At 33.1% G+C, this 26,083-nt stretch overlaps 1 protein-coding gene across 1 annotated transcript in view; it reads right to left on the bottom strand.

The window, feature by feature from the left end:
* The window catches only part of KCNJ15 (potassium inwardly rectifying channel subfamily J member 15), a 41,716-nt gene extending 18,036 nt beyond the window's left edge, over positions 1-23,680 (bottom strand). The window contains exon 1 of the mRNA XM_023498854.2: positions 23,457-23,680. The gene's annotated coding sequence lies outside the window, so the exon portion shown is untranslated. The remainder of the gene's footprint in view (positions 1-23,456) is intronic.
* Positions 23,681-26,083: the final 2,403 nt, after the last annotated feature.

Genomic DNA, 26,083 nt, shown 5'->3' with positions numbered 1-26,083 from the left:
ATAGAAAATAATTAAATTGAAAGGGTATACTAAATTGCCTTCCAGAAATTACAAAACTGCTTTAATAATCAAGTATTGTTTTTTCCCTAGAATCAATGGCCTATCTTTTAAAAAATAACTTTATGCCAATGTTTCTATGCAATTGTGAGACATGGGACATAACAATCTCTAAAGAACTGAAAATTAATAGACCAGAAACATTTTCAAAGAGGATTTTCTCTGTTCTTTTTATCCTAATGGGCTTTGTTCATAAAAAAAAATCAGAAATAAGCAATATTATACACATTTGGAAAGGTGGTCATCAAACACAATCTAAGTAAAAATGTCCCTCTCTTTATTAGAACAGTTAGAATGTAGGTACAAAAGTCTACTGACAGAAATTTATTTCTTGGAGAAAATATTCTATTTACATATCTTCCCAATGTGTTCACAAATCACAAATGATACAGCGTCTATCTAGCATGACCATAAGTACAGGAGCTTAGGACAGTGTCTAGTTTATGGTAGATGCTTAATAAATGCTGGTTCTGGTTATTATTTTTCATTCTTGAAAAGGATTAAAATTATACCATTATATTTAAGTCAAGGTACACTGTGTCTATGACTAATCAGTTCAATAGAAGTTTGAAAAGCTTTAACACTGAAGTTCTGACACAAATAGGCCACATGAATATTTGGAGTAAATAGGTCTCTAAATTTGTGTATCTCATATTTCTTCCTTTTTTTGATATTTATTTTGAATTTAATGGATTGCAATAATCAAGTAATTCATTAATAAGTAGTTAACCTACTGATGAGAAGGCTCACTGTACCTAAGTTAGCCTGAGCCTCAGGAAATAGAATTGCCTTCTTTCTGGCCATACTCAAAGTCCTTCTGGTGGAGTAGTATGTTTGAGAATTCATGATCCACTGGCATAACCTTCAAGAACTCAAGATCAACTATCCACTATGAGGACTTTCTAAGTAGGACTTTCTAGACAATTTATAATATTAGGGAATAAATCTTGCCAATGTACCAGTTGAGGAAATTATCAATATTGTTTTCTTTGCCATAATAAATCACATGCAGCAAAATTCCCTTTGCCATTCTCAAAGTAAATATTGCCAATTTAAGGACCAAATCATCAGCAATAAGACTAATAGCAATTCACAAGAAGATATCTCCTGACATTTAGTCACAGGACAGTACACAGCACATATATACTATCCTTAGATGGACAAATAACAATTTTACCTTCCCTCCTCCCCAAAATATTTACCTAACTACATATAAACATACTTTTATAGTTATGCAAATATTTGCGTGGTATTTCATATTTTGATGCGATTGCAATTCTGCTTTGCTCATAGAAGCTAGCACCTTCTTTGATGAGGGCAGGCCATACTGGATGGTCCTTTGCCAAAGTCTCTCATGTTTCACAATTGATTCCAGAGTTCTTCAGTGAGACCTTGAGAGTGTCTTTGTATTACTATTTCTGACCTCCAGGTGAATATTTGTCTTGTGTGAATTTTCTGGAAAATAATCTTTTAGACAAATGTACATTTGGCATTGTGGTCAGCTCATCAAAGATGTGTTCTCTGCAATAAAGTTTGAATGCTTGACAATTCAGTTCAAGAAAAGACCTCAATATCTGGCATCTTAGCTTGCCAGATGATCTTCAGAATATTTCTACAATAGTTCAAATGGTTTTATAAACTGTTCAAGTTTCACAGATATAGAACAATGAGGTCAGCATAACAGCTCTACAAATCTTCCATTTAATAAGCACCTTAATAGCTCTTTTCTTCCACACTTTCTTTCAGAGGTTTTGAAACATTGAGCTAGCTTTGGCAACCATCCCTGAAAGTATACTGCCAAGGTAAGTGAACCTATTCACGAAATTCAAAAATTTTCCACTTGTTATAACTGATGGCTCCACATATTTGTGGTGCAATGTTGGCTGGTGGAGAACTTCTGTTTTCTTCACATTAATTATCGGGACAAAATTAACTCAACTAGCTAAGAATGAATTCAGCCCAGAGGCTGCATTGAATGTACAATAATAACCTGTGAATAAAAAAGTTGTACATCTACTCTCCACTTTAGTCTTGGCTTATAACTTTTTCAAGTAAAATAATTTACCTTCAGGACATGCAGTAGCTGACTTTGATGCAATTTTTATCTTCATTGAAGGCATCTGACTACATTGCTGACAACATATTAAAAAGCTTGAGAGCAAGCACAAAGCTCTGCTTCACTCCACTGGTGACTGAGAAAGTGTTACAGCATGCTTCATTATCTAGAATCCATGCAAGCATGCCATCATGGAAATGACATATTGATGCACTTCTCTAGGCAACTAAATTTGGCTCTCATGACTGACAGTATCAAAGGCTTTAGTCAGATCAATGAATGTTGTGTACAGACCTTTGTTCTGCTCCTGGCATTTCTCCTGGAGTTACTGGTACCATCAATACTATATCAAGCATTCCTCAGACCTTTCTGAAATCACAGTGGCTCTTGGGTAGATAACTATCTTCTAGATGAAAGACAAACTTATGAAGGAGGACACTGTCAAGAATCTTGCCAGCAATGATTAAGAGAGAGATAACCTCTTGTGGTTGCCATAGGACAACTTCCTTCCTTTTCCTTTAGGGAGATATCCTTGAATTCCTGGAAGATAATCTCCTCTTGTCATTTAATCCAGAAGATCGTGATCAGCTTTTATATGGGTAATGATCCCTTGCCTTGTAGATCTCACTTTGCCACACAAAAGAAGTTTAATGGCATTCAAAATATCTTCTTCAGTTGGAAGTTTGGCTAGAAAGGAATTGATTTCAACTTGAGGTATATGGTCAATGATTTCAGCATTAATTGATGAAGGTCTGTTGATATCATTATGGAAGTGTTCAGCCCAACTCTTTAGGATAATCCGTACTGAGTAGTTGAAATTCACCAGAGGTCTTTGGCCCATAAGTAGCCATCAGAGAATCATAAAAAAGTTTAAGGTTTTTACTATCATCATAAAATTGAATTTCATCTATCTTCTTACTGGACCAAAAATCCTGCCGCTCTCTTCTGTGATGGAAAGTCTCAATGTTCTTGGGGTAAACACTTCCCTAACTCATCAATAGGTTTGAGATCTTTTGGCTACTTTCAATCTGGTTTAACCTATCTGCCAAGACAGTTTACCAGGATGTGGCTGCTGTAGTTACAATTTCTTGGACCTACAGATTAACGTTCAGGGCCGAGTGGACACCAAAGGTGGAAAGCAGTTCTGAAAAGATCTTGGCAGCTCTCACATCAGTGGTACTAATTTTCCCTGAACATTGATTAATAAGTGCTAGTTTATTGTTGATTGAATGATTAGACTCTTAAAAACTCTTGAGTTATAATGATATATAAACAAAACATTTAGAGTATATGGTCTTCCATTTTAAGGGCTCTTTTGAACAACTGAACCCTTATGAAAGAATAGATGTTATTAGCTTGGGTTGTTGCTCAAAGTAGTATAAAAAGGACTCCAACAATCTAACAAAACTTTGATTTAGATGAAGAATTTACAATAAACTTAAAGAGTACATGAGTTTATTTTCTCAATGTTTTATATAAGGAAAGAAGAGTTTATTATAGCATGTGATGGAATAGATTATCATTTGTTGTAGTATCAGTGCTTTCCTCATGAAAGAGACAAAGACTAGGAGACATTATATGTTTAGAAAAAGCATCTCTAGGGGAAATGGTCATTAATGAAAAAAGAGAGGAAGAAAAAAGAAAGCAGTAAACTGTAGGAAATTATTGTGTTTATTTCTTTCTTAAAAGATTGGTCAATATATGGCAAGGTTACAGGAAAACCAAGAACTGGAGAAAGATATGAAAAAAATTTTTTTGGAGATAATCTAGTCTAATCCCATCTTCATTTTTAAAATGAAGAAATTTATGACCAACTTTAAGATAATGAACTTCAAAAATATGGTATTTAACTTCCAGTTCAATTATCTCAATTTTTAAAAACTGTATTATATAGTTTCTCAGAGGAGCATGTCCGTCTTTTTCCAGATAGAATATTAAACTTCTGCTTTTTTTTCATGGGTTGTCATATGACCTTTTTAGAATTTAGTGATTAGGTGCTTATTATCTTTCTTTAAAGTACTATCCAATCAATCAATTATGATAGATTTAGCTCTTCTCAGTAATGTGATGATCCAAGAAAATTCCAATAGATTTGGGATTGAAAATGCCATTTCCATTAGAGAGAGAAAACTATGGAGACTAAATATGAATTGAAGCATACTATATTCACCTTTTCTATTTGCTTTTCTTTTCTTGTGTTTTTACCCTTTTGGTCTGATTTTTCTTCAAAGGACAAATATGGAAATATGTTTAAAAGTATTGTACATGTATAACCTATATTAAATTAATTGGTATCTTGGGCAGGGAGAAGTAGAGGAGAAAGGAAGAAAAATCTGGAACACAAAATCTTGCAAAAATTTATGTTCAAAACTATTTTTACATGTATTTGGAAAAATAAAATATTATTGAGAAATTTTTTTGCATTTTTTTGCATTTTATTAGAATTTAGAATTAGAATTTAATTATTATTTATTTATTAGTTATTAATTAGAATTTAAAATTGCATAATTAACTTCTGTAACTAAAGTTATCTTTTTTTCTTGTATCAATCAATAATTTGTAAAGTATTTATTAAACGCATTATAGGTGCAGAAATGCAAAGAATAAAATAATCTCTGCTCTGGAGGAATTTATATTCTAACGTGGAAACAAGTATGTATGTAAGTACTTACAGAATAAATTTGAGAATAAATAGACATAAATAAAGACAGTTAGAAAGGAAAGACATAGGAAAGCTTACCTGAAGAAAGAAATGCTTGAGTAAAGAAGAAAGGAATTCTCCAAAGCAGAGGTAAGGAGGAAGTATAAGTCATATTTGGAGAATAACCAGAACAAAGGTACAAAGATACCATTTAGACTGTCATGTGCAAGAAAGAGAGAAGGCATCTATCTATCTATTTACCAAGCGGGGGAGGAAAAGCTAAAAAGATAACCCACAGCTTTAAAGACTTAACAGAGGAGTTTTTCTCTCATCTTAAAGGTAAAAGGGAGAGACTGGACTTAGTTGACAAGAGGAAGTCTTGTGGTCACATGTGAGTTTTAAAATCACTTTTGCAGCTGTCTACATGCGGATGTGTGGAAACTGATGAATGGAATAGGGAGAGATTAGTATCATTTAGGAAGATGTTACAATACACTAGATGAAAGGTGATAAAAGCCTGAATTAAAGTGATTAAAGTAGTAGCTTGAGTAGAAAGAACAGATTGGATGTGAAAGATAGGATATGAAAACAGAAATAGCTAGATTTGGCAGTTGGATGAATATGTGGTGTGAAGGAAGTAAAGGATCTTTAAGAAGTCAAAAATAACTCTGAGGTTAGGGACCTGAGAAAGTGAAAAAATGATGGTGCCTTTGATTAGGAAGTTAACAAGGGGAGTGAGGTTTTTGGAGATAGTTAAGAAATGTTTTGAAATTTTGAATTTGAGGTATGATTGACAGACATTAGTCTGTCCAGTAGAGAGCTGGTGATGTCAGACAAGAAAGAGAAAGAGAGAGAAGAGAGGAGAGAGAGAGAGAGAGAGAGAGAGAGAGAGAGAGAGAGAGAGAGAGAGAGCGCACATAGAAGGAAGGAAGGAGAAGAGAAGAAAACAGAAGAGAGGTGAGAGGAGGGAAGAGAGGTGAGAGAAGAAAGAGAAGAGAGGTGAGAGGAGGGAAGAGAGGTGAGAGAAGAGAAGAGAAGAGGAGAGAAGAGGAAAGGAGAGGAGAGGACAGAAGAGGACAGGAGAGGACAGGAGAGGACAGGAGAGGACAGGACAGGAGAGCTTTGGGCAACAACCATAATTTAGTGATATATGGCTGATGAACCATCAAAGGAGAGCCATGAGCAAATAACCTGATAAAATAGAAGAGGAGAGATTATCCAGAAACAAAAAGTAGTTGATAATGTGAAATGTATCAGAGAGATCAAATAGTTTAATCTCTAAGAATATATGATTGGATTTGATAACTCAGATCATTGATAACATATTCATTATTACAGTTTATATGGTGTCACATTTTGAAATGGGAAAATAACCAAACACCTACCATCTGTAAATGAGTCATGCCTTGTTTCTTAATGCTTATTCTATTTTTTAAGAGTGCATTGACAACATGCTTAGCAAAAACAAGTTTAAACAGATACCAAGTTCATTGTTAGCTCTACTTTCTATTTTCCATTTCAAAGAATCTCAGCCTTGGAACAAGACCAAAAATTGAAGACATCATTAGATTATTATTTTTTGTAAGGACTTTTGATTCCATTTGTAAGGCGCCTGACTGACAAATAAAATACAATAAAAACTGTTGGTGCATGGGACAAATTTCTAGGTAACATGATTTATCAGTGGTTAAATAGCTCCTTTGGTTTATTCCCCTTAGCCTCACTATTCCAGTGTGTAAAGAACTCTGCTAATAAGCCTTTACAATGCATCTTAAAAGATGACTAAATGCTTAAGAAAAGAGTGAACTATATTACATTGCCCAAAACAATACCTTTTCTCTCCTTCCTGGTTTATCATCTTTTCACCCTTTGCATTTAGGAAAACTGGTTTCTTCCACTTACTTATCTCACTTAAATATTCTTGTCTGGACAAGTTCAAATGAAGAACATGGATTTTAAACAGCAACAGTTAGGTCAGGAAAAGCAGACAGTTTAGATTTTTCTCTTAAGGTATAGCTATGCCCTGAAATGAGAGCAGGGTGAAAGAACCTATCTTTGCAAAAGAAACTAATTTTTAATTTTTATTCAGTTTTGTGAATGTTAGATGCTACATCTAACATTCTAATTGTAGGTTAAGGAAAAGAGAGAAACAAGCATTGTCTAAAAAATAAACTTTCACACTTATTAGATAAGTACTAGCTATAAAGAATCATTATTTGTTTTTTTTTAAGTACTGTTAATCTATTTTGTAAAATTCCAAATTGACTTGGATAAAAAAATAAATATCCAGCTACATTGATCAGAGAAAAATAAGAAAAGAGAGTCATAATTAACTCATAAGCCTGTTTAATTTAGGACAACTGATGAGGAATTTGTATTTATGCTTTCCTATTGTACACAACAGAATTACTTGACTATATTTAAATTCTGAAGTAAAACTTTTAATTTAATGAATATATTTATATAGCACTTTGAGATTTTGAAAATGATATTCTCTTAATGTAATTATCATTATCCTATTTTAAAAGATAACAAAACTGAAACTCAAAAACATTAAGTGCCCAAATACCCAACACTTGCCTGACACACGTTCTAACATGCTTTATAACATACCATGTGGGCTGAGATGTCTGAAGAACAACTAAGTAAAACATCAATAATAACCATAGAGGTATGCTCTGCTATTTTTATGTTATCACTAAAAATCCATATAAATGGTTATCACAATCCCTCCTTCTTTGCCTCTCAAATTACTATTAATTAAAATTCTTGTAATTGAAATAGTTCTAGCAGTTAATTTTTGTGGTTTAATACTTAACGATCTACATGCTTGCATAATAATTAGGTCATATTACTAGCCAAAAGCAACTATTGTTCGGATTTTTTTTTGTACCATTTCTGTATCATTTTGTACCATCCTATACCATTTCATTTGTTAACACAAAAAAATAATGGCCATTGAATCAGGATAAGAGTAATTTCAGGGAAAACCACAGATTCTGTTAACTAGGCAATATAGTGGACAGAATTCTGGGTCTGTTGTCAAAGGTTTAGGTGGGTTCCAAAATAGCTATCCATCTCATCCTCTGCTTATCCCCTTTTCTTTTTGCCTTTAATCTTTCCTAACATCAGCATCTTTTCCAATGAGTTCCATCTTTTCATTATGTGGCCAAATTATTTAAGCTTCAACATTAGTATTTGGCCTTCTAGTAAAAAGCCTGGATTAATTTTTTTAAGTTTTAGTGTTTTCTCTTTGCTGATGATATGATGGTATACTTAGAAAACCCCAGAGATTCTACTAAAAAGTTATTAGAAATAATCCACAACTTTAGCAAAGTTGCAGGATACAAAATAAACGCACGTAAGTCATCAGCATTTTTATATATCACTAACAAAATCCAACAGTTAGGAGTTACAAAGAGAAATTCCATTTAAAGTAACTACTGATAGTATAAAATACTTAGGAATCTATCTGCCAAGGGAAAATCAGAAACTTTATGAGCAAAACCACAAAACACTTTCCACACAAATTAAGTCTGATCTAACCAACTGGAAAAATATTAAATGCTCTTGGATAGGATGAGCAAATATAATAAAAATGACAGTACTACCTAAACTAATCTATTTATTTAGCGCTATACCAATCAGACTCCCAAAAAACTATTTTAATGACCTAGAAAAAATAACAACAAAGTTCATATGGAAAAACAAAAGGTCAAGAATTTCAAGGGAACTAATGAAAAAAAAATCAAATGCCTAGCTGTACCAGATCTAAAATTATATTATAAAGCAGCAGTTACCAAAACCATTTAGTATTGGCTAAGAAATAGACTAGTTGATCAATGGAATAGGTTAGGTTCAAAGAACAAAACAGCCAATAACTTTAATTATCTAGTGTTTGACAAACCCAAAGATCCCAGTTTTGGGGATAAGAACTCACTGGGACAAATTGCTGGGAAAATTGGAAATTAGTATAACAGAAACTAGGCATTGACCCACACTTAACACCATACACCAAGATAAGGTCAAAATGGGTTCATGACCTAGGCATAAAGAATGAGATTATAAATAAATTGGAAGAACATAGGATAGTTTATCTTTCAGACCTGTTGAAGAGGAAGGAATTTATGACCAAAGAACTAGAGATCATTATTGATCACAAAATAGAAAATTTTGATGATATCAAATTGAAAAGTTTTTGTACAAATAAAACTAATGCAGACAAGATTAGAAAGGAAGCAATAAACTGGGAAAACATTTTTACAGTCAAAGGTTCTGATAAAGACCTCATTTCCAAAATATATAGAGAATTGAGAATTGACTCTAATTTATAAGAAATCAAGCCATTCTCCAATTGATAAATGGTCAAAGGATATGAACAGACAATTCTCAGATGAAGAAATTGAAACTATTTTTAGCCATGTGAAAAGATGCTCCAAGTCATTATTAATCAGAGAAATGCAAATTAAGACAACTCTGAGATACCACTACACACCTGTCAGATTGGCTAGAATGACAGGGAAAGATAATGTGGAATGTTGCAGGGGATATGGGAAAACTGGAACACTGATACATTGTTGGTGGAATTGTGAATACATCTAGCCATTCTGGAGAGCAATTTGGAACTATGCTCAAAAAGTTATCAAACTGTGCATACCCTTTGATCCAGCAGTGTTTCTACTGGGCTTATATCCCAAAGAAATCTTAAAGAAGGGAAAGGGACCTGTATGTTCAAGAATGTTTGTGGCAGGTCTCTTTGTAGTGGCTAGAAACTGGAAAATAAATGGATGCCCATCAATTGGAGAATGGCTAAATAAATTGTGGTATATGAATATCATGGAATATTATTGTTCTGTAAGAAATGACCAACAGGATGGTTTCAGAAAGGCCTGGAGAGACTTACATGAACTGATGCTGAGTGAAATGAGCAGGACAAGGAGATCATTATATACTTCAACAACAATACTATATGATGATCAATTCTGATCGACGTGGCCCTCTTCAACAATGAGATGAACCAAATCAGTTCCAATAGAGCAGTAATGAATTGAACCAGTTACACCTAGTGAAAGAACTCTGGGAGATGACTATGAACCACTACATAGAATTCCCAATTCCTCTATTTTTGTCCTCCTGCATTTTTGATTTCCTTCACAGGTTAGTTGTACACTATTTCAAAGTCTGATTCTTTTGTACAGCAAAATAACTGTTAGGACATGTATACTTATATTGTATTTAACTTATACTTTAACATATTTAACATGTATTGGTCAATCTGCCATTGGAGGGAGGGGGTAGGGGAAAGGAGGGGGGAAATTGCTGTAAAATTACCCATGCATATAACTTGTAAATAAAAAGCTATAATAAAAAAATGAAAAAAAAATTTTTTTGGTGTTTTGATCTCCTTGCTGTCTAAGAAACTCTCAAAAATCTTCCATAGCACCACAATTCAAGTGTTGATTCTGTAGCAGTCAGCTTTCATGTAGTCCAATGCTCACAGTCATACATTGCTATTGAAGAAACCATATCTTTAACTACACAACCTTTGTCTATAAAGTGATGTCTTTGCTTTTTAGAATGCTATTAAGATTTGTCATAGCTTTCTTTCTAAGGAACAAAGCATATTCAACTCACTAACCACCATTCACACCATTTCTTCCAAAATATTTCACCCCCACTCTGGTTCTCCCTTCTTCAACCCTCTCAGCTGAAAATCTTGCTAGCTGAAAACTCTTGCTTTAAAAATTGAGGATATTTTCTTTATCGTCATCTTCTCTCTTCATCTTTTATCACTTAGCTCCCTTTGGCCACTATATCCCTCCTCTCACATGAAATGGTGATCTAACCCTTTACTATCTGCACAACCATTCCTATTTCATCCTATATCTTTCAACAGATGGTTCCCTCAATCATCCCTACAATTATAATTTTTAGTGTCTACTGACTTCTTATCTCCTTCATACAAACCTACCCATGTCCTTCGTCCTTCCTCCTCAAAAAAAAAAAAAAGAAACGAAAAGCCTAATTAGATCCTTCCATCTACACTATCATCCTTTATCCATTCTCTTTTGTAATGAAACTCATTAAAAAGGCTGTCTTCAATAGGTGACTCCACTTTTTCTTGTCTTGTTCTCTTAGTAATTTGGCTTCAAAATTTATCTGTCTTTAATATATATGATCTAAGCAGAATGTACAATGCTGCAATATACAAGTATTCCTGTCATTGACATAAATAGATTTCTAATGATGGTTCATGTTTGTTCTTTGAGACTTGAACCTATGTTTGGATATAATAAAAACTTAGTTTTTACCTGTATAGTTTCTGTTTTGTCATATATTTTGACAGCAGTTATCTATGACATAGAGTCAGAACAAACACTTCTCACATAACAGTTCTAATCATTTGATTTTGAAACAGTTATGTTAATAACCATAGTCTCTTGTACGTAATTATTATATATAATAACTTTTGCAGCTTCCTGTGAAATTACATATTTTCCAACCTTTATTTTTATAAGTGAAAATTGCCCCCATGCACACTTTAAGAAAACAAACAAGAAATCAAAGTTATTCTCAGGGAATCATCTGCCTAAACGTCCTTTTGAAATACCTATAGTGCACCTGCCTCCCCAAGAAAAAGGGTAAAAGATTTTGTGCCTTTCAATTCTCAGTCTGCCATTCCTTACCAAACATCATCTTTCAACTACACTATGAACTCCAATCATTCAACTCCTCAATTCATATGCATGAATAGTATTTGTCTTTGTTTGCTTTATTTAATAAAGTAATTGCATATATTCAGCATCCTGGTAAATCCAGATGATTTTTCCTCTGTATTATGATCAGCTTTAGGAAATGGATGAAAAAAGAACCTTTCTGTTAAATAAAAGCTTTAATAATTTCAAAAGACACAGTCTTTGTTATATAACTTGTATAAATTGAGAATGTAGAGACAGATAAGAGTGAATGCAAATAGGGAAATGGATAAATGCATCATCATATAGATATCATTCTGCAAATCAACATTGCTTCTATACAATGATTTCCCCATTTGCAAAAATTTATGGCAATAAAATAAAAAATAAGTTTTTAACTGAAGCACAACATTTAATATGGATTTGCAAATTATGGTAAGAATTTGGTTGGAATATTTTATCTATATTGTCATATTTTAATAATTTGAGAGGCAGGTATGCTTCTATCATTTTCTTTAGCATAAGGGAAGAAAGTGATTCTGTGGACTAGAGAATATTCTCTATTGAAGAGAATTGAGGCTTCTAAAAGTTTTGTAATTAGTGATTCCATAATAAAAGGGGCGGGGGGGGGGAACAGTTTTGGATCACTATTATACCTGGTTTGGACTTTGGTAGTTTGAGAGGGAGGAGAATAATAAAGTAGTGTTTGGATGATTAACTTACAGGGGTTTAAATCATTACAAGGTGAATAGTATGAATAATCTTGTGGCTTCGAGGACTTTGATTAGTCCTTGAGGGGGAAAAAAAAGAGTGAACATTTTAATCGGGAAATCAGTAATATGCAAAATTGTCCTTAGAAGTAAAAAAGTTTTCAAAATATAATTCTCCAACAGTAGGGATATAGAACTAGTGACTTCTCCAAAAGTCAGACAATAATAAGATCTGGACCAGCTATCAAAATTGCTCTTATAGGTCAAAATAAAAGTCAACAATTTAACCAACCATTGCACATAGTTAAGAATTAGAAAATTACAATACCTATAGAATTCCAGGGAAGTTAATTAATAAATGCTTGTTTCTCTCTCAGGAAGTTAAAGTTAGTTTTGACTTTTCTCACAATTTATAAGTTTGACATCACAAATTCTGACATTCTTATAGAAGAGAAAAGTAACTGGAATCACATAGCAATATTTTAAATTGAGAACATTAAAATTTGGATTTATATTGGATTTTAGAAATTTGGGAAATTTTTATTCACTGTACATTGTTCTGTAGTTTAAAGCACACTGTTTTGCCCCATCTTTGTATCTATGTGATCTAAAGAGATAAGAACTCTATAGTGATTTATTTCAACATGGAATGACAAAGTTGATAGGGAAATGGAATGGAGAATTCCAATTTATTAATGTCATTTCACTGGAGATATTTTATGTTTCATGTTGTAAATCCATGATATTTTATTTGTATTATGCTTATAACTTTTTGGGGCGAGGAAGCCATTGTATCTAGAGTAATGTTGATTTGTACATTGATATGTACTGATATATATTTATAGTATTAGCTATAATATATGTATATATATTATATATTACCATTTTATTATATATTATATGATAATGTATTATAATGTATATTATGTTATATAGTATATTATTATAATAATATCATATAATTTATACATATATATGCATTTATAGCATTAGGATGTTAGTTACTCTTTTCATCTAATTGTTATGATTTTTAAATTTTGACTCATCAGAGACTTTTGATTGGAAGGCAGAATGTCCTTCTGATTAAAGATCATCAAATATTCAAAATGAATGTACTATGGTTTGTTGAAATTAACCTAGTACCAACCCTCTCACTGTCTATGAGGAACTTTATGGGAGCTTGGCAGACCCTAGCTATTTTCAGCCTTATTAAAATCAAAAAACATTACCAGCTCAGTGAAAGAAGCTACAGAAAGCCATATTTAATGGAAGTCTGGCAATACACTTATAATGATGATTAAAACATTGCCTTATAAATGGATTAAGACACTAACCTCAAAAAAATGCACTAACAGACTATAGGTATTAGCATTTAAACATTTATTTTAAAGTACAAATCAGTACTCAACTACTGAAGGGAAAACGTAAAGAGTATTGTGGTATCCCATAGGAAGTACCATTTCCAAATATTAAAGTATGCAGGTGAGCAAAGGTGACTGAGAAGGTTGAAGAGATAGTCTCATGAGGATAATGACAAGATCTTTTGACTCAATTTTCTTTCTAAATAGGAAAGTTTCCCTTTCCTGGTCATGAATCTGGCTATGAGATCCTTTGAATGTGGAACTTTGTTCCATTTAAAAAATTTATTTATGACAACTAAAATCAAACAAAACTGGGGAAGTTTAGTCCTGTTAGATCCATGATAGGTCAGTCTCTAAGATCTTGTCATCTTATTTCTTGAAGTTTTGTGCTAAAAAAGTTCCTCTCTCCTTCAGTTGCATTTTTGTATGGTCTGCCCTGTTTTAATTCATCCTGGTTTCCCTAGATACCTAGCCTCCAACTCTCATAGGACCTCTACTAATCCATTTCTCTGTACTGGACTCTTAAAAAATTCTGTAGATTACCCCACTCATGGTCTCACCATTTACACAGCACATACTTTGAGGCTAAATTCATAATATATACTAAATTCATAGCATAAGATGGGAATAATGCTGAGGTGTAGAAAATGATGAGTTGATCAATTTAGAAAATATGAAAGGACTTGGACTTATGAAGAATATTATCCACTTTTAGAGAAATAGAGGACAAAGATCCTTATATAGATGTATGTGTCTGTGTACATATATATATGAATGTGTGTGTGTGTGTGTATATATATATATATATATATATATATATATGAGTGTGTATGATTATAGATTCAATGTATATGTGTGTGTAGATATGTAGATCCACACACTTAATTGTACCTTTTTAGGATAGGCGGAGTGGATGAAAGGGGAGGAAATAAAGTAAAAAATACATAGCATAGAACAAAAGAAAAACTACATAGAAGCAAAGAAAAGACGGACAACTCTGAATCCAATATTTATTATTTATTTTATAGATTTTCTTGAAATGAAAATATATTGTCTTATATTTTGAATCCTCTCTTATGTTCTGCAGTGAATATGATAATACTTTTTCCCTTTTTCTATTTTGTATTTAAGTTTTAAATCAATAAGTAAATTATTTTAAAAGAATAAAAATTCATAAAAAACTAGCATTAGGAGGAAAATGAAAAATTACTCTTACTTTTCCATTTTCCTAAGCCTATATTAGAAGTGATAGGAAAAAAATGACATCAATTATTTCATTATGTCAAACAGGCTACTATAGTTTGATGTACTTCATTTTCTATGACCATGTAATGGGAATAAAAAAAGGTAAATGATCCCAGTTCTTATAATTTTTTCCTTCAAAAAACTAACATTATTTTGGTGCATGTGTATTCCTGAACTAAAACACTAAACTTTATACGTAATGCCACAGGATTTTCCTTCAAACACAATTCTGCTGAAGAATTCCCTTCATCTATGTCCTATACCTCAGAATTTATGGTTTCCATCATTTATGTCTTCCCCCCCCCAAAATCCATGAGCATTAAAACATACTGTTTTATTTCTCTTAAATATCTTTGCTGAATCTTGATAGTCAAAGTTTCATACCACAGGAATTTAGAGTTAGAAATAGAGGAAGCAGTCTGATTAAAAGTTCCATGGGAATTTAATAATCTCAGTAAAGGAAGGCTTGGTAGCTGTCTGAGTTAAGGAGATTGTAGACTTAAACTAAAGGCTATAGCCCAAAAAATAAAACCAACTTCTTCACTTGATGGGGTAGTATGGAAGATACTCAACACATGACTTTCTTTCTAAGACTTGGAATACACAAAAGGGAATTTGAAGTCAGCCTCAGAAATTCCCTTACTATTCTCTTACTTGAGTAAGCAACATCTTTAGGACTGTTTTCTCCTCTGTAAAATGAGTTGAGTCTATTGGACTCTAAAGTCCTTTCAAGCTCTTAAATCTGTTAGTCTATGTTCATAGAAATTAAAACACCAAACTGGAAAATATCTGCTCTACCTCTCAGTTTTGTCTCAGTTTTCTCAATCAGAAAAATGGATTGAACACTGACTGACTGAATGTGAAACCAGAAGACATGGATTCAAATCCCTTCTTTGATCCTTGTGATTTTATCAAACTCAGCAAATCATTTTAATTGTCTAAAGTTCAATTGTAAAAAAAAAAAAGGCAGAGGGAGGTGGGGGAAATGAGGAAACAATGCCATATTCTCTCCCTTCCTCACAGGTTGTTGAGAGGAATATACTTTGTAAACGTTAATGTAAGTTATTATTATCTTCATAAGAATAATACAGTCTTCCCTCTTTCATAGGGTTGGGAAGAAAACGCTTAACACCTAAAGTTGTTATAGAAGTATAAATTGATTATGACAGTAGAATCAGCAATAACTATAATTACTCTAGAATGTACCAATAGCTTATCACCTGTATGGCCACAAAGTAAATTTTTTAGTCACAGTAACTTTGGAGGTCCATCTTTTAAGTAATAAAAAGATTGCTTATCTGTGTAGGGGAGCTCCATAGAGAAAACCTTTGATTTAACAGATCTTTGAGATATTAATTTATGAAAAACTGGCACCAGAATCAAATAAATTTAAATGTATTTAGTAATAATAATTAATAAGATTAATGATAATTAATATAAATATATAAAATAAATATAAACAAATTTTCAAACCTTAAAAAGCCATGTGCCTAACACAGTGCCTGGCATATTGTAGGTACTATATAAAGTTTTATTCCTTTCCTCTTTCTCTATGTAAATATGAGCTGTTAATTTCATTAAATATTTGAGTTTTTATAGCAGAAAGCACAGTGACAGAATTAATGAGCAGGTGAGAAGAAAAAATGAACAATTAGAATCATATACCTTAAACAAATGCCTCAGATCAGTCATTGACTATTTTCTCCTATTTAAAACTCTCTGCACATTCATGTCTGATCAAAACATTGGTGCATTAGTAGTACTCTACATCTGTTATAGCAAAGTCCCTGAATAACTTAGTGTCATGAGAGCAAAATTCTCTTTTTCCTACATAATTTAGGCTAGTTCTGTCTCTCTTTCCCTCCCCCCCCCCCCCCCCCCCAAAATAGCTGCCTCTTGAGATTCAATTGATCTAGGGGACTAAGGTTAAAGATACAGCTTCCTAATAACCTCTAGCCATACTGACTTGATTTTATGGTCATCTAGTGTCATAAAAACGTCCTTAGTTTATGGGGAGTTAGGTGCCTTTATATTGGCAAATATGTTGGGACACGTCACTACATTGTGACCAGACATCTTTCTGTAAAGAGAACAGATAAATATCTTTAGAAAGGGAAGTAGACTGTGACCACCCAAACTAAATGTTTCAGTGTCCTTGTGAAATATCCTTTCTATGAAATAATAAAGTAAACCTACTTTTGTTAATTGTCAATTTGTGATAGTGTTTGGAGAATCCTCTCAATGGAACAGAGAGCAGGTTCTCATTGATGGCAAGCAATTTTCTGAGCATTCTAAAAGATGATACCTTGGAGAATAAAGAAAGCATGAAGTCTGTTATGAGTTGATTGGGTTTTTTAATTTAATTTAAAAAATTAAAACCCGGCTTTATTATTTTGTCTAGGCAGGAGCTATAAGTCTGCACAGTACCATTCAGAAACTTTGAACTGGGTTGGATTTTTTTTTGACATTTCTGATCTGGATTAGTTTTCTACTCCCTAAACAAGCTGGTACCCCTCAACTATCAGCATCATGACCACATTTCTGCCAAAATCTCTTGAGATCTCATGCTTCACATAGTTCCTAAAGTTTAGAACTTCTGTGCTTAAGAGATCTGCCAGTTTTAATTTCTCCAGTAACTGAGAATTTGGCAGTGTGCTACCACATGGTTCCCCAAGTTTTGTTGCCTGTGGTGCAATAGCAGTCCCAGACAGTAAGTATAATATAACTTAAAACAAACTGATTCAGCTCATTTGGCAACTGAAGGAAAAATTCTCAATTTATAGGGACTATGAAATGAAATATAAAGGGCAGCTAATATAGCTGGGAACAGGACATGCAAAAAAAAAAAAAGGTTTTCCTGATAAAAATAGGAACTAATACAGCGGTATGAATACATCTTTGGCAAAAAGTGTGGTCTCAGTAAAGACAGGAGAGAGAAAAATTTAGAACACAAAGTTTTACAAAAATGAATGTATATTCACATATATCTGGAAAAATAAAATACTATTTAAAAAAGAAAAAAACATTCAACAATAACAACAAAAAAGAGTGGTCTCAACCCTAGATGTTTCTCTGTATCACTTTTGTAGGGATGGTTTTATTATTTGTGCACGCCACACAAACCCTTTGTATCTCTTGACGTGGCTAAGAATAGATACATGCAATTTTCCTTGTTAAGATGGATTCCCATTGCAAAAAACTCCCCAGTGGTATCTGCAAGTGAAGGAGTGACGTTCCTAAAGGAAACAGATTTAAAAGATCACATCTATCTATTTTCACACATATATACACACACACACACCCTAAGAGCAGTTTGTCATGGGGGCAATTAAATGTCAGAGCACTACCCAATGGCTTTAGGCTTTAGCTATGGTTCTCTCCCATCATGATACATAAGTATGGATTGATCAAGTGGTGAAATTTATAGAGATTGGGAAAATCGTAGAATGGTTGATTGATTGGTTGGTTATTGTCCTTTATTCTCCAAGAGCACCCAAATGATAATACACATTTGTGTTGAGTTACAGTGTGTTTGACTATATACCAATGTTAGCTCAGGGTGCTCTAACATGGATCAGACACAAATAATCCAAATGAACATTTGGGGTAGCTTCTCTAATTTTGTGCATCTTATATTTTTTTCTCAGTTAGTTCAGTTATGCTTTGTTCATAGAGCAGAGCCTTCTCTGATGAGGGCATGCCATGCTGGGCAGTCCTGTGCCAGTGTCTCCCATTTCATATAAGGTAGAAAGGGAAAATACTACTGTCAGGACAACTAGATGCTACAGGGATAGAGAGAGGAGGTAATAAGTCCATTTTTTTTTCTAGGTGAGCAAAAAGAGATAGCATCTTCTCCCGGAGGCTTGGGCTATAGATTCTTAAACATGAATTGATAAGAAAACCCTAAAGGTCTTATAATAAAATCATACTGTGAAATAGGTAGCCAAAATAAGCAGTACAGTAAGTTGAGCTGCAGGCTATGTTGTTGATATATGAGAGAGCCCTAAGGGATGGGGCAGAGATGGTCTTTATTGATACTGATTGTAGAAATGGTAGCCAAGTGTCTGGATCCTGGAGAGGACAGAAATGGACAACCAAAGATTATACTCTCTGAGGTCAGGACCAATTGAGGAATTTTGCTGAAGCTTTCCACTGCATACACATATTTATGGGTGATCTCCAGTTGTCTTGATCTACATCTTGCCCCTGGACCCAGATGGCTCTGGAGGGGAAAATGAGGCAGATGACCTTGCAGAGCCCTCCCTCACTTAAATCCAACTCACTCACATGTCATACATCATTGCCCTGATGTCATGATCCCCTCTGAGAACAAAGGACAAATAATGTGTGTCATGTCAGTATGCATTAATGGCATCCAGTGCTCTTTGAGGGTTTAACCAACTGGGTTAGAATCATTACAACAACAGAAGATAGAAGTGAATTTATTATGAATCTGAACTTTGGAAAAGTGATACCATGTTGTTTAGAATATGGGACGGTGTAATCTCCCTAAAGATGAGTCAGTTATTCCTCCTCAATTAGGCTCATTATACCAACAGGAACACTCACCTAATTCAAGTGGTCCTCAATCTAACCCCAAATTGGAAAATGGCACATTCATATCTCAGCCCATGAGGTTTGCCCCTGATAATCAACATATGCATCATTATATTGCCTGAGCCAGATATTCACCTTCTCATAAGCCATTGGAAACTTCAATCCCCAAAACAGCAACAAATCAATACCAACTACCAAAGGCATGAAATCACCAATCCAATAATTTCTTGGGTTCAATCTTCAGTAAGATTTGCCTAAAAAAATGGACATCATTTGGACATAATTCCAGATTTATACACTGTAGCCTTTCTTTATTTCTTCCCTTTCAATCATCTAGATTTAGAACTTAGAGTGTTTTCCCGCTCAGTGGTATATATATATATATATATCTCAGGAACATATCAATTGGCAGATTTCCTTTCCTCTAGATTGACTTAGACAACTCTTTAAACAGATCATGGGGGATCAAAAGGTGATACTATTGAGAGATGACATGCTTTCTAGTTGATGTGGGAGGTAAAACTGTCAATCTTTGGAACTATAATGAATGTATTATTAATTTTTAAATAAAGTGAACTTCCAGCTGATGATTCTGAGTCCTTGAATGAATACAAAGAAAGATATTTTATTTAGACTTTTTGACAGAGCCTTCTAATGAAGAAAAATTTGGTATCATTCTACTTTAGAATGTGGTTTATAAGGAGGTAAGGGTTTGATAATGAACTCTGGATTTTGTGTGGAAAACAGTACTGAGAAAGTTTCAATTACTAGCTTAAATCTTTGGACTGGATGTATGCAATGTTTATGACCTCTTAACCACTTTACTTCAGGTGACTAACATAAGAAGAATACATAAAAATGGTAGATGTCATCATCTGTAGTTTTCTTCTAATGTTCTTGATACTAAACCTGCTCATCTTGGTACTGAAACTACCTTATGTCAATAGATAAATCAATAACTGCTACGGGTATCAATCATAATTTGTTTGGCAGTCTTGATGTTGCTTTTGCTGCTCCTGCTTATTTTTGCCATTTTATATCAGGAAATTTACTATAGTAATAGGACACTATTAAGATTTGGTTTCACATGCAATATAGACTAGATCATTGAGATCTGGGACTCAGTACTTCTAAAGTAATGAGGAAAAAACTCAGGATTTCCAGTCTTTGTCCTCTTCATTTTTTAATTGCCTGTCGTTTTACATCTTTGTTTCTGATTTGCTAGTAATGCTTATTCCAGGATCCTAAAATCAACCTGATTAGCATTATCTTGTAACAGCTCTAAAATCATCTAAGTGGTGAAAATTCCACTAGAAAATCTTAAGATGTTTGGTAAGGGACAGAGAGGTATTGTGAGAAATATTATAGCCTTTCCTCTACATAAATTAAGCTAAGTGTTTTTTTTCTCTGAAAAGTGAAAAAGCTGTTGCTGGGATTTGATTGGCCCAGGGATATAAAATTTAATTTATGCTTCCCTTGATGCGTTTTCCTGTTGGCCTCTGCCTCAAGGAAGGTAGTTTCCTGCCCACTTAATTTCAAAAATGCTCACCTATGTGGGTGGTTGAGGATTCAGAAATGGTGAATGTTTCAAGACTACTTGAATTATTATATCTTTTCCAGATGTAGATGCATTTCCATGTAATAATTAGCATTTAAATAATACTTTAATGTATTCAAAACTTTTTACATCATTTTATCTTTACAAAAACCCTGGGTTTTAACTGCCATTATTAGCTCCATTTTATAGATAAGGAAACTGAGTCTAAGAAAGATTTAGTAGATTGCTCAGGATCATAATAAGGGTCTATGGTCAGATTTAAACTCGGGTTTTCCTGACTGCAGGTGTAGCACTCTCAAAAGAATATTAGCAGGGATCAATTCTATGCAAGCTAAGATTTGCAGTATTATTGTTTATTGTCCTTTCTAAGTTATAAGTAGCTGCATAAGCCTTGTTTTGTTAGTGGTTGAGTGATCTATAAGTTATTCATTTTGTTCCAAGATGGAACCTCAACCTAATGGTAGATTAATCTAAGGTCCACCTCAACTACTTAAGGAAGTCAAAGCACTGCTCTTTAATTTCAATAAATTAATGGGATAGAACAGCAGGAAAGGAACTTTTAGATGCTTGACATTTTTTTAACTTAATTTGGAAAACCTAACTATTGATTAACTATTTGATACTCTGTGCTACAGTGTGTTGGTTCTCCTTGCACAGGAAAAAATTAAAAAGAAAACAAAATCTTAGAAAAGAACAATTAGCATGGCACCTTTCAATGTTCAAAAGATATCTAGTCTATACTCTTAAATGTATCCTCTATGTTAACATTATCTGACTTTAGTTTTAAATATTAGATCTTCCTATTTCATGCAGGGTAGAAAAGCTCAGGGTATCATTATTCATGGTTCTATTTCACTGTTGATCCCCTAAAGAACTTTGACCTATCCTATTTCATACCTGAGCTGATTCATTTGTTTTTAAGCAAACTGTTAGTCTGTCCCCATTGTGAGAGAAAAGGGAGACCTCCTACTCCATTGACAAACTTAAACATGGAAATCTGATCAACACAGCTCACTAAAGTTCAGAATTCTGGAGCTCAAGAGATCTTCCAGCACCATTCTCCACAATAGCTGGGATTAAAGGTATAATACCTGGCAATGGCTACCTCTCCTTAAAGAGAATAATCAATACCAATTAGAAATGTCAAAAAAGGAAAATAAGTAATGATTTTTTCAACAAAATGATCACAAATTTTTGTTTCTTTCATTGGGGAAAACAAAGGGAAGGAAAGAAGTCTTTATAGAATCATTATTTTATATAAGCCAACCAAGACTGTAACCACACAGCTGACTGGGGAAAACCTCTAAAACCTAAGCAGTAAGTATTATGGAGGAAGGGAATAAAAGGCAATTAACTTCTGGAGGACAACTTGAAAATAAAATAAAATAGCTGGTTGCTTTTTTCCCCTTTTTTATTAGATTTTTCTACATTTCAGTTTATTGTGGTATTGGCTAGATCATGTTTAAACTTCCATGTCTAAGAATTTCTTTTTATATTTAGGAGTGACAGCTATTTTGTCTTTATTTTTGCTAGTAGAACTTTATGATTTAAAGTCTTGTGGGTACTCAATTTTCTTATGTGATGCCAGTTATAAATAGCAGAGTTTTGTCTTTGGCACCAGAGCCAGGCTTTTTTTTTTAATTCTTAAATTATCAGCAATCGATGAAAATTAATTTGCTTTGCTTACTCTCCTTCCCCCTTTCTCAGTATATATTACTGTTTTATTCATTCATATGTATATACATGCATATAAATTCACACACCTATGCATTTTTATACATATAGATTTTTTTTAATCAAAAGGACAATTTCAGCTTTTTTGTGCTTTTTTTTTCCTAAGATTCTCTGAGTAATAATAAAAAGAGCATTTTTAATTAAAATGAAAAAATGAGGCAAAAGGGAATCTTGAGGTCTAAACTTAGAGGAGGTATAAAGCAGGGAATAACTTTGATCTTAACTATGCAATAAATCAAGAGTATATTATTTTTTGTAAATTTCATAACCTGTTCAAGTGGGAAAAGATTAAAAAAAAAGATTAGAATAGATCTAAGGATAATGTTTCTCAGGGGAAAAAAATAAATGAGGACATTTATTAAAATGCCTTTAGGCATGAAGGAAAGCAGAAATAGTAAATATAACTAAATTTCATGGGGAAATTTCGGCCAGTGTAGATTTATTTTCAGAGACTAAATCTAAACGTATAAAGGTACCTTCTATGGATCAGGAACAGTTCAAAATGTCCTCCAAATCAAAATTGTTTACATTCCTTATACCTAGCCCAGAAAACTTACATAATCTCTTCTTACAAGGCTAAGCAATCAATTTTTAAATGCCCTGATCAAATTTTCCTTAATAGTAACTTAACCTCTTTTTCCACCAATAAAAGAAAAGTAACTGACAGAAAGTTATTGAGGGAAAAAACTTTAAAAAGTAACATATAATCAAGAAAAAAAAAACCCAATATTTTTCTCCTACGCCATCCTTAAGTATTAACCCATTTTTTTCTACAAGTAATAAGTACTTTACAAATTCTTTTAGACATGATCCAGTGTTTTAAATAAGTATGTGTCTCTTACCTGCAAAGATCAATATATGCAGACTTCTTGTTATATGTTGTCATAACAGAACAAAGAATAAACAGCTAATTCTGGATCCTTCAGGAAAATAGAAAAATGAAGATGTCTCTTGTTCACTCTCACTGGGAAAAAAAAGAAAATTGGTTTGATTGTTACTAACAATTACCTGAATGAACCCAGAGAGAGAAGGAGAAAGTGAGAGAGAGGAGACGGAGGAAAGGAATCTGAGAAAAGAGTCAATGATGTCAGCAGAATTTCTTAAGGAAATCTACAGACCAGCAAATGATTTGCAGCAATAAACACCCAGTTCACTGTTATGCAAATATCTGCCTAAGAGGAAACTGATGTACTTTTAAAGAAAGCCAGTTAATCTTTGAAGAAACTTCAGCCTGTCAGATCAAAGTCTGATTTTAAGACCATATAGCCAAAATAAAATGGATTGTCTTTTTTGCATAAGTATGTCCCGTTTAGTCTAAGCTATATCTCTATAAGCTTTCCCCTTTTTAGGAATCAATTCTTATTCCTGCCTTCTCAAGAGTGAAAATTGGCATGTAACTGAAAGTCTAACAACACTGACTGAACTAAATATAATAACGATTATCATGAATAAATAATCAGATAACAACTAAAGTCACCACCAAGCACTGTGACCCACAACATTAACTTAATGTTATTTCTTCTACTAGTCACAAAACCTAAAGTAGATTAGAATAGATTTAAGGGAAATGTTTCTCTGGAGGGAAAAAAAAAGGAAATAAATTTGTATATGTGTTAGAATGTTCAAAGTTGCAAAGTCTTATGTAAGATAGATTTTATTGTATGTTGTATATTATATTACATACAATAAATATGTAGTTATTGGAACTACGATTTCAGAGGATTAATGATGAAATATGTTCTACACTTCCTAACAAAATAGATAGAGAATGAAATATACATTTTTAGATACTGCCAGTTCATGGATTAATTTTAATCAACTATGCTTTATTTCATGCAAGGGAAGGAAGGGCTTTGAGGGAGATACTAGTGATAGTAATGCTCCCCTTTTCCCTTCCAAAAGAAGTGTCATTGAAGTATTTTTAAAATATAAGTACAATAGAACTAAAAGAAGTTCAAAAGGGAGATAAATGGCAGAATAGTTTTTGAAACTGATTGATTTCATTATATACTCAAGAAAAACAAGCTGTATGTAATAGAGATGTGTGATTTCATGTAAAGATAGGTGAATAGCAAGTATTTATTTACATATACTGTGCTAAGTACTGGAAATAAAACTATAAGCAAAACCAAAACTAAACTAAACTAAACTAATCCTTGCTTTGAGATGCTTACATTCTAATGTGGAAAGAAAAGTCATAAAATAAAGTTTAAAAAGTTAAAAGAAGAAAAGGGTAGCCCACTTGGATATGATAGCAAAGTCTTTGCCATGGCTCCCTTGGGTATTTCCCTAAAAAGAATTCAATGGAAGAAGGGAAGCAGGTACCCTGGAGGAATACTGCAACATGAGTAGACATCAGAAATAGAGAAATTCCAGAATTTTCAAACTTCTTTTGTTGTTCTTCTGTGAAGAAATGTTCATATTTGAATTGGTCAAAATCAAAATTACAAAAATAAAATAAAATAATAAATGATGTGAAGAATAAATATTAAAAAGGAAATATTGCAAGAATAGGAAAATAATATGAGTTCTCATTTGTCATTTCTTTTCCCCCTCTTGTTTATAGAGGGGGAAAGAAGAGGAAATAAGAATTTATCTAGTGTCTGCTATGTGCCAGACATAGTGCTAAGCATGATTCATGAATATTACCACATCAATCCTTACAAATTAAAGTGCTTTGAGATAGGTGTTATTATTATTTTACAGATGAAGAAACTGAGGAAAATAATAACTTTCTCAGAATCACGCAGATAGTAAGTACCTGAAGCCAGATTTGAATTCAGGTTTCCTGACTGTGGGGCACCTAGGTAGCATCATGGATAGAGTTTTGGGCCTGAAGACTCATTCCTGAGATCAAATCTGGTCTCAGATACTAACCGCTTTGGTTTCTTCATTTGTACAATGAGTTTGAGGGGGGAAATGGCAAATCACTCCAGTATCCTTGCTAAGAAATCCCCAGAGTCATGAAGTTAGACATTACTAAAACAACTGCTGAGCAACAAATTCCTATCTAAATATGTATATTTTTACATCCTTTCTTGAGACTCTTCATTCAGGTATGGTGTCACAGGAGGCTACCTCAAGGTATATGCAGTTTTTCAAGCCCTCTAGAGGTTTAAGAGACTTAACATGCCAAGTTAAAAGATATAGTAAGTTTTCTATAGATTTTTTTTGTTAGCAATATTCTCATATCGTTTCAAAGGCCAATACTTATCTTTGTTGTGGAGGTGATGACTATTTTAGATGCCAGTGGCTTACTATTAAAACTATTCAATTTGGATTTAACATACACAGATGTCTAGAATTACATTTCAGATTAACATTTGTAGACATTTGAATAAAAGTCACTAGTCAAACTAGTCATAATTTAACAACATTGGAGAAAATGATAATTCTTTTTCCCACTTAGTTAATTCTATATATGCAATATCCACTTTTATGTGCAGCTATTATTGTGAATATTTAAACC

The sequence above is a fragment of the Sarcophilus harrisii genome, chromosome 3 (genome assembly GCF_902635505.1).
Source record: "Sarcophilus harrisii chromosome 3, mSarHar1.11, whole genome shotgun sequence".
NCBI classification, from domain to species: domain Eukaryota; kingdom Metazoa; phylum Chordata; class Mammalia; order Dasyuromorphia; family Dasyuridae; genus Sarcophilus; species Sarcophilus harrisii.
The sequence above is the reverse complement of the archived record's forward strand: the minus strand, read 5'-3'. Positions and strand labels throughout refer to the sequence as shown.